Here is an 8569-nt window from a genome sequence, read left to right as displayed (position 1 = left end):
ACTATTTTATATATTGATATTATATCTCTGCAAAATTGCTGAATTCATTTATTAGTCCCAATAGATTTGTAGTTTCTTCAGAATTGTCTTTAAATAAGATTGTTATATGCTGGGACTTCCCTGGTGGTCCAATGATTAAGTCTTAAACCTTGTAGGAGACAGGCCTATTAAAAGGCCTGGCAAAAGAATTAAGCAATTTTGCTGAGAGGACATGACTCAGCATGTAACTCCTGAAGGAATCCAAGAAGGAACAAAAGACAACTTGAAAGCAGGATGTACACTAGGAGTGGAAAGCCATCAACAGACTGTTCCTATCTTTAGCGGCTGGGAGGCACATAAAGATTAATTAGGGACGGTATCAGCGACCACAGGAAGATGGCTGCTTGGCCTTGGAGGCATATCTCTGGAACTGCAAAGCAGCCACAGGGTGACTTCTGTGATGGGGCTGTTAAGACGATTGATGAACCTTCTTTTTTTCAGGTGATGAAAGGGTCTTCACTGCTTGGCCCCACAGGGCAGGGACTGGAGGAGCTGCCATCCCCCGCAATGACTGAAGTCCTAGAGGTAATACGTGTTCCAGGGCACGCAGAGGCACGCTGTGCTCACTGACTCTGTTCACCTCGCCTGGGACCTGTTACAGTCCCTTGGGGCTGTGGTCTTCTCCAGTATCACATATAATGTAGTGTCACTCAAAGGCAGCACTTAACCTTTTGTTCTGTAGTGCCTGTGAGATTCCCATTGGTTTCCACCTGTATTCTATCCATGCTGCCCTGGCTGCCTTGAGAGGCCACTTCTGCCTTTCCAGTGACAAAATGGCGTGCTTTACTTGAGTTCAGTTCAGTCGCTCAGTCGTGTCTGACTCTTTGCGACCCCGTGAACAGAATGATCTCTGTTCATATCCAAGGCAAATCATTCAATATCATAGTAATCCAAGTCTATGCCCCAACCAGTAACACTGAAGAAGCTGAAGTTGAAAGGTTTTATGAAGACCTACAAGACCTTTTAGAACTAACACCCAAAAAAGCTGTTCTTTTCATTATAGGGGACTGGAATGCAAAAGTAGGAAGTCAAGAAAAACCTGGAGTAAATTTGGCCTTGGAATGCGGAATGAAGCAGGGCAAAGACTAACCGAGTTTTGCCAAGAAAATGCACTGGTCATAGCAAACACCCTCTTCCAACAACACAAGAGAAGACTCTACACATGGACATCACCAGATGGTCAACACCGAAATCAGATTGATTATATTCTTTGCAACCAAAGATGGAGAAGCTCTATACAGTCAACAAAAACAAGACCAGGAGCTGACTGTGGCTCAGATCATGAACTCCTTATTACTAAATTCAGACTCAAATTGAAGAAAGTAGGGAAAACTGCTAGACCACTCAGGTATGACCTAAATCAAACCCCTTATGATTATATAGTGGAAGTGAGAAATAGATTTAAGGGCTTAGATCTGATAGATAGAGTGCCTGATGAACTATGGAATGAGGTTCATGACATTGTATGGGAGACAGGGATCAAGATCATCCCCATGGAAAAGAAATGCAAAAAAGCAAAATGGCTGTCTGGGGAGGGCTTACAAATAGCTGTGAAAAGAAGACAGGTGAAAAGCAAAGGAGAAAAGCAAAGATATAAGCATCTGAATGCAGAGTTCCAAAGAATAGCAAGGAGAGATAAGAAAGCCTTCTTCAGCGATCAATGCAAAGAAATAGAGGAAAACAAAGAATGGGAAAGACTAGAGATCTCTTCAAGACAATTAGAGATACCAAGGAAACATTTCATGCAAAGATGGGCTCGATAAAGGACAGAAATGGTCTGGACCTAACAGAAGCAGAAGATATTAAGAAGGGGTGGCAAGAATACACAGAAGAACTGTACAAAAAAGATCTTCAGACCCAGATAATCATGATGGTGTGATCACTCATCTAGAGCCAGACATTCTGGAATGTGAAGTCAAGTGGGCCTTAGAAAGCATCACTACGAACAAAGCTAGTGGAGGTGATGGAATTCCAGTTGAACTGTTTCAAATCCTGAAAGATGATGCTGTGAAAGTGCTGCACTCAATATGCCAGCACATTTGGAAAACTCAGCAATGGCCACAGGACTGGAAAAGGTCAGTTTTCATTCCAATCTCAAAGAAAGGCAATGCCAAAGAATGCTCAAACTACCGCATAATTGCACTCATCTCACATGCTAGTAAAGTAATCCTTAAAATTCTCCAAGCCAGGCTTCAGCATTACGTGAACTGTGAGCTTCCTGATGTTCAAGCTGGTTTTAGAAAAGGCAGAGGAACCAGAGATCACATTGCCAACATCTGCTGGATCATGGAAAAAGCAAGAGAGTTCCAGAAAAACATCTATTTCTGCTTTATTGACTATGTCAAAGCCTTTGACTGTGTGGATCACAATAAACTGTGGAAAATTCTAAAAGAGATGGGAATACCAGACCACCTGACCTGCCTCTTGAGAAATCTGTATGCACGTGAGAAAGCAACAGTTCGAACTGGACATGGAACAACAGACTGGTTCCAAATAGGAAAAGGAGTATGTCAAGGCTGTATATTGTCACCCTGCTTATTTAACTTCTATGCAGAGTACATCATGAGAAACGCTGGGCTGGAAGAAACACAAGCTGGAATCAAGATGGCCGAGAGAAATATCATTAACCTCAGATATGCAGATGACACCACCCTTATGGCAGAAAGTGAAGAGGAGCTAAAAAGCCTCTTGATGAAAGTGAAAGAGGAGAGTGAAAAAGTTGGCTTAAAGCTCAACATTCAGAAAACGAAGATCATAGCATCCGGTCTCATCACTTCATGGGAAATAGATGGGGAAACAGTGGAAACAGTGTCCGACTTTATTTTGGGAGGCTCCAAAATCACTGCAGATGGTGACTACAGCCATGAAGTTAAAAGACGCTTACTCCTTGGAAGAAAAGTTATGACCAACCTAGATAGTATATTCAAAAGCAGAGACATTACTATGCCAACTAAGGTCCGTCTAGTCAAGGCTGTGATTTTCCCATTGGTCATGTATGGATGTGAGAGTTGGACTGTGAAGAAGGCAGAGCACCAAAGAATTGATGCTTTTGAACTATGGTGTTGGAGAAGACTCTTGAGAGTCCCCTGGACTGCAAGGAGATCCAACCAGTCCATTCTGAAGGAGATCAGCCCTGCGATTTCTTTGGAAGGAATGATGCTAAAGCTGAAACTCCAGTACTTAAGCCACCTCATGCAAAGAGTTGACTCATTGGAAAAGACCCGGATGCTGGGAGGGATTGGGGGCAGGAGGAGAATAGGACGACAGAGGATGAGATGGCTGGATGGCATCACTGACTCAATGGACGTGAGTCTGAGTGAACTCTGGGAGTTGGTGATGGACATGGAGGCCTGGCGTGCTGTGATTCATGGAGTCACAAAAGTCGGACACGACTGATTGACTGAACTGAACTGAACAGCACCACACCAGGCTCTCTGTACATCACCAACTCCCAGAGTTTACCCAAACTCATCTCCATTGAGTCGGTGATGCCATCCAACCATCTCATCCTCCATCATCACCTTCTCCTCCTGCCCTCAATTTTTCCCAGCATTAGGGTCTTGTCAAATGCATCAGCTCACCTATCTTACTAGCCTCTTGGTCCAGGAAAACATTCTTTCTTGTTGCTTCTTCCCATATCTAGAGTTATATTGTTACCATCATCAATCTCATATGGAACTATATATTATTTTATCAGAGGCCTCAGTCAAACATTTGGCAGTTGAAGAAATAGCAATTTTGTAAAACAGGCAAAATACAAATAACATAGCCAGCAGTATTAGTAAAGTCATACGTAAGACTTAAGCTAGAACTTCCACTAGATGCAGCCCAGTATATCCCAGGTTATCTGACCTAGTCTACTCTGTACAAATCTTTATCTTCCAGGGAAATGATATATTGGCACTGTCTATAACGCACATAGCTCCATTTTTTAGTGTTACTGGATTGATTATCCTTCAGTCAGTTCAGTTAAGTTCATTTCAGTAGCTCAGTTGTGTCCGACTCTTTGCGACCCCATGAATCGTAGCATGCCAGGCCTCCCTGTCCATCAATCACCAATTCCCAGAGTTCACCCAAATTCATGTGCATTAAGTCAGTGATACCATCCAGCCATCTCATCCTCTGTCATCCCCTTCTCCTCCTGCCCCCAGTCCCTCCCAGCATCAGGGTCTTTTCCAGTGAGTCAACTCTTTGCATGAGGTGGCCAAAGTATTGGAGTTTCAGCTTTAGCATCAGTCTTTCCAATGAACACCCAGGACTGATCTCCTTTAGGATGGACTGGTTGGATCTCCTTGCAGTCCAAGGGACTCTCAAGAGTCTTCTCCATTACCACAGTTTAAAAGCATCAAATCTTCAGTGCTTAGCTGTCTTTATAGTCCAACTCTTATATCCATATATGACTATTGGAAAAACCATAGCCTTGACTAGACAGACCTTCGTTGACAAACTAATGTCTCTGCTTTTTAATATGCTGTCTAGGTTAGTCATATCTTTCCTTCCAAGGAGCAAGCATCTTTTAATTTCATCACCATCTACAGTGATTTTGGAGCCCGAAAAACTAAAGTCAGCCAACGTTTCCACTGTTTCCCCATCTATTTACCATGAAGTGATGGGACTGGATGCCATGATCTTAAGTTTTCTAAATGTTGAGCTTTAAGCCAACTTTTTCACTCTCCTCTTTCACTTTCATCAGGAGGCTCTTTAGTTCTTCATTTTCTGCCATAACGATGGTGTCATCTGCATATCTGAGGTTATTGATATTTCTCCTGGCAGTCTTGATTCCAGCTTGTGCTTCATCCAGCTCAGCATTTCTCATCATGTACTCTGCATATAAGTTAAATAAGCAGGGTGACGATATACAGCCTTGACCTACTCCTTTTCCTGTTTGGAACCAGTCTGTTGTTCAATGTCCAGTTCTAACTGTTGCTTCCTGACCTGCATATAGGTTTCTCAAGAGGCAGGTTAGGTGGTCTGGAATTCCCATCTCTTTCACAATTTTCAACAGTTTATTGTGATCCACACAGTCAAAGGTTTTGGCATAGTCAATAAAGCTGAATGAAAACTGACCTTTTCCAGTCCTGTGGCCACTGCTGTTTTCCAAATTTTCTGGCATATTGAGTGCTTATTTAACTTATAGGCAGAGTACATCATGAGAACCACTGGGCTGGAAGAAGCACAAGCTGGAATCAAGATTGCTGGGAGAAATATCAATAACCTCAGATGTACAGATGACACCATCTGCATATGGGCTCCAAAATCATTGCAGATGGTGACTGCAGCTGTGATATTAAAAGACTCTTACTCCTTGGAAGGAAAGTTATGACCAACCTAGACAGCATATTAAAAAGCAGAGACATTAGTTTGTCAACAAAGGTCTGTCTTGTCAAGGCTATGGTTTTTCCAATAGTCATATATGGATGTGAGAGTTGGACTATAAAGGTAGCTAGAAGAATTGAGGCTTTTAAACTGTGGTGTTGGAGAAGACTCTTGAGAGTCCCTTGGACTGCAAGGGGATCCAACCAGTCCATCCTAAAGGAGATCAGTCCTGGGTGTTCATTGGAAAGACTGATGTTGACGCTGAAACTCCAATACTTTGGCCACCTGATGAGAAGAGCTGACTCATTTGAAAAGACCCTGATGTTGGAAAAGATTGAGGGCAGGAGGAGAAGGGGATGACAGAGGATGAGATGGTTGTATGGCATCACCAAGTCAATGGACATGAGTTTGGGTAAACTCTGGGAATTGGTGATGGACAGGGAGGCCTGGTGTGTGGTGGTTCACGGGGTCACAAAAAGTCGTACCCGACTGAGCAAATGAACTGACTGATAAACCTGAAATAGATGTTTTTCTGGAACTCCTTTGCTTTTTTGACGATTCAGGGGATGTTGGCAATTTGATCTCTGGTTCCTCTGCCTTACCTCTTAAAAACAAAATCCATAGCAAATTTATCTGAGATGGATATCTACAATGTCCCTCTATGAGAAAAGGTTGCAGACCTGAAAGAGAAGATAATGTTAACACGTACTCACTTAAATTCAGTCATAAAGATTCTGAAGGAACCGCCCCCTGGCCAGGCCAAGCTAACTAATTCAGGATCAAAGCTTGAGTATCAGAGGCAGGCCTTATTGCTGTCTTCTGTCCAGGTTTCATAGCTATTTGTCTTAAGAATTCATTCTGGCTTCTTATTAATTTCATAACATTTATTTTTGAAAACATTCTGATTGCAAATTTAAGAATTAAGAGCCAATGTCCCATGAATGCGCTGATCTAAAGATGCATGATTGGCCTGAAAATAGAGTTGTACTTCTGTTAATTATTATTCCTACCTGGAGCAATTGTCACATAAATACTGAGAAATCATTTTTTTTCTTACATGAAATACAGGTACATATATATTCTATAGGTAATGTTCAATAAGTTAACTGCATAATAATGTTTATGTTTACCTTTTTAGTTGTAAACTGAACTTAGCAGGATAGTAATGAAAAGAATGATAAAAACATCAAATAGTCACCGAATGCTGTTTTCTCATTATTTTGCTTTATATAGCACTGTGGCTCAATAGCTTATCATAGTATTCATGAAATAAATAGCTATAAAATATTATGCTAGCTGCTGAAATAAGCAAAAACACCTATTCTGTATCTTTGGAGCTTATAATCTAGTTAGAGATGGACATTCATATAACCACAGGAAGGCATTTAAAATTATAACTGTAGTAAGGACCAACCTAGATAGCATATTCAAAGGCAGAGACATTACTTTGCTGACTAAGGTCCGTCTAGTCAAGGCCATGGTTTTTCCTGTGGTCATGTATGGATGTGAGAGTTGGACTGTGAAGAAGGCTGAGCGCCGAAGGATTGATGTGTTTGAACTGTGGTGTTGGAGAAGACTCTTGAGAGTCCCTTGGACTGTAAGGAGATCCAACCAGTCCATTCTCAAGGAGATCAGCCCTAGGATTTCTTTGGAAGGAACGATGCTAAATCTGAAGCTCCAGTACTTTGGCCACCTCATGCGAAGAGTTGACTCATTGGGAAAGACTCTGATGCTGGGAGGGATTGGGGGCAGGAGGAGAAGGGGATGACAGAGGATGAGATGGCTGGATGGCATCACCGACTCGATGGACGTGAGTTTGAGTGAACTCCAGGAGATGGTGATGAATAGGGAGGCCTGGCGTGCTGTGATTCATGGGTTCGCAAAGAGTTGGACACGACTGAGCGACTGAACTGAACTGAACTGAAGGATTTTGAAGAAAAGGGACATAGAGAAATAAACACATATAGCAGGTAACTGACCTGGTTTGGGGGTCAGGTAAGGTCTTTCTGTGGAAGTGTTTCATCAGTGGTCTGAAAGATTAGTAAGGGGAGAAGGCAATGGCACCCCACTGCAGTACTCTTGCCTGGAAAATCCCATGGGCAGAGGAGCCTGGTGGGCTGCAGTCCATTGGGTCGCTAGGAGTCGGACACGACTGAGTGACTTCATTTTCACTTTTCACTTTCATGCATTGACTGAAGCGACTTAGCAGCAACAATAAGCTGATAGAGGGAACGGCTTATATGAAGGCCCTGTGAGGTCCCTATAAAGGCATATAGCAGTTTGTAATAGTGTCCAGAAACCAGAGATACAAAGCCTTATTGGTCTGCTGAAGGATATTTGTTTTCATCCCAGCAACAATGAAAAGCTCTTGAAGAATTTTAAAGGAGGAAGCCTATGACAGGATCAAATTTTCTTTTTCAGAATCTCATTATGGTTGTCCTGTGAGCAATGGGTGAGAGAGTAGCAAGCAGACTTAGAGGGGCTGGCACTAGTACAGTCAAGAGATGATACAGCCAAAGGGTGATGTGCAGACAGGGTAACATGGTTCAGAGGTGGCTAGTAGATTTAATTGCAAGTTCTTTCCCTTTTTGACTGCACAAAGGATATTTTCCTTCAAAAATATGTTAGAGAGAAAATTCTGACTTGCTTTATGCTTTTCAGTTTGCAAAATTTGATTAAGTAAGGAGGAAGCCTCTGGAAACAAACAGTACCAGAAAAGCTCTTTCTACTCCTGAAGAATGAGAGCCAATAATAGTCTCTATTGAATCATCCTGGGGTTTGTACTGTGTATGGGAATGTCTACCTCAACATATTTTCTCTATCTAAATTAAGCTCTTCTTATGTAGCTATTTTCCTTAGCCTTTGGATTTGTTGTTTTGGTAAATTTTCAATGGAAAAATTGGAGAAGGCGATGGCATCCTATTCCAGTACTCTTGCCTGGAAAATCCATGGATGGAGGATCCTGGTAGGCTGCACTCCATGGGGTCGCTAAGAGTCGGACATGACTGAGCGACTACACTTTCACTTTTCACTTTCATGCATTGAAGGAAATGGCAATGCACTCCAGTGTTCTTGCCTGGAGAATCCCAGGGACACGGGAGCCTGGTGGGCTGCCGTCTATGGGGTTGCACAGAGTCGGACACGACTGGAGCGACTTAGCAGCAGCAGCAATGGAAAATTAAATGCTTGAACTTGACATCAAAAAAAAAAAAAA

The 8569-nt window shown here is 42.4% G+C and overlaps 1 pseudogene; it reads left to right on the top strand.

Moving 5' to 3' along the window:
* The first annotated feature begins 375 nt into the window (after nucleotides 1-375).
* On the top strand, nucleotides 376-6191 carry LOC120861131 (annotated as a pseudogene).
* The last annotated feature ends 2378 nt before the right edge of the window (nucleotides 6192-8569 follow it).

The sequence above is a fragment of the Oryx dammah genome, unplaced genomic scaffold (assembly GCF_014754425.2).
Source record: "Oryx dammah isolate SB20612 unplaced genomic scaffold, SCBI_Odam_1.1 HiC_scaffold_11229, whole genome shotgun sequence".
Lineage (NCBI taxonomy): Eukaryota > Metazoa > Chordata > Mammalia > Artiodactyla > Bovidae > Oryx > Oryx dammah.
The sequence above is the reverse complement of the archived record's forward strand: the minus strand, read 5'-3'. Positions and strand labels throughout refer to the sequence as shown.